Below are 1,099 nucleotides of genomic sequence, written 5' to 3'. Positions count from 1 at the left end.
TTTCTCTAAGGCGTTTTTTTGTTAGTCTCCCTTTTCTACTTTTCTATGTAAGCAATTCCACTAATGAGGTGTCATTTGAAAAGTCAGAGGTCCCCTGAGTGGTTGTTAGGTAATATTAGTGGTCATAATACTAGTTATCTAAGGTGTTTTTTTTGTTAGTCTCCCTTTTTCTACTTTTCTATGTAAGCAATTCCACTAATGAGGTGTCATTTGAAAAGTCAGAGGTCCCCTGAGTGGTTATTTGGTAATATTAATGGTCATAACACCTCTGAAGTCAAGAAATTTGTAATTTTATTTTTGTTTTTAATTTGCCATTGTTAAGCCACACTAAAGGTATTTTGTACTGAAGCACTATTGTGACTGCAGCATCGCATATACCGTATACGACAGTGATGGGCGCACACATCTTATATATTATTTCTCTAAGGCATTTTTTGTTAGTCTCCCTTTTTCTACTTTTCTATGTAAGCAATTCCACTTATGAGGTGTCAGTTGAAAAGTCACTGGTCCCCTGAGTGGTTATTAGGTAATATTAATGGTCATAATATTATATATTTAAGGTGTTTTTTCTCTGTCTCAGTCTGATTTTATCTGTGGCTACAAAGAGGGATTAGTTTACTGTGTATTTCTGTCTGCGCAGTCTGCGCATGGGCCCGCTTGTCTATATATTAATACGCTAACATAAATTTTGTCTCCGTTCGTTTGGCGATTCTACCGAACCGATTTCAAAACCAAGAACACCGCTGGAAAGGCATTTTTCCGTAGATGAGTAGAGTTTTTATGGTTTCACCATTGGTTGAAAATTACGACCAAGCCGTCGTTTAAACGTTTTCGAATTGTGTATAGATGTTGTTGCAACATGTTCAATTTGATTTGACATGTTTCGCCTGTTGTTTCACTACAGATTTGAAATTAAGCTTTGAAATAAAGATGAATATGAAGATGAAGAAATAAATGATAACGATGAATAAAAAAAAAGGCAAAAGTGAAGGTAAAGACGAAAATGGGGACAATGGCAGATACATAAGAATTAGGGTAACTGAAAGGGTAAGAACATTTCTTGAATTTATGAAGTGAAACTTCTTTAGTGCCAGTTGGT

This window comes from Rhagoletis pomonella, unplaced genomic scaffold (assembly GCF_013731165.1).
Source record: "Rhagoletis pomonella isolate Grant_MI unplaced genomic scaffold, Rhpom_1.0 Rhpom_scaffold_03388, whole genome shotgun sequence".
Classification (NCBI taxonomy): Eukaryota; Metazoa; Arthropoda; class Insecta; order Diptera; family Tephritidae; genus Rhagoletis; species Rhagoletis pomonella.
The sequence above is the reverse complement of the archived record's forward strand: the minus strand, read 5'-3'. Positions refer to the sequence as shown.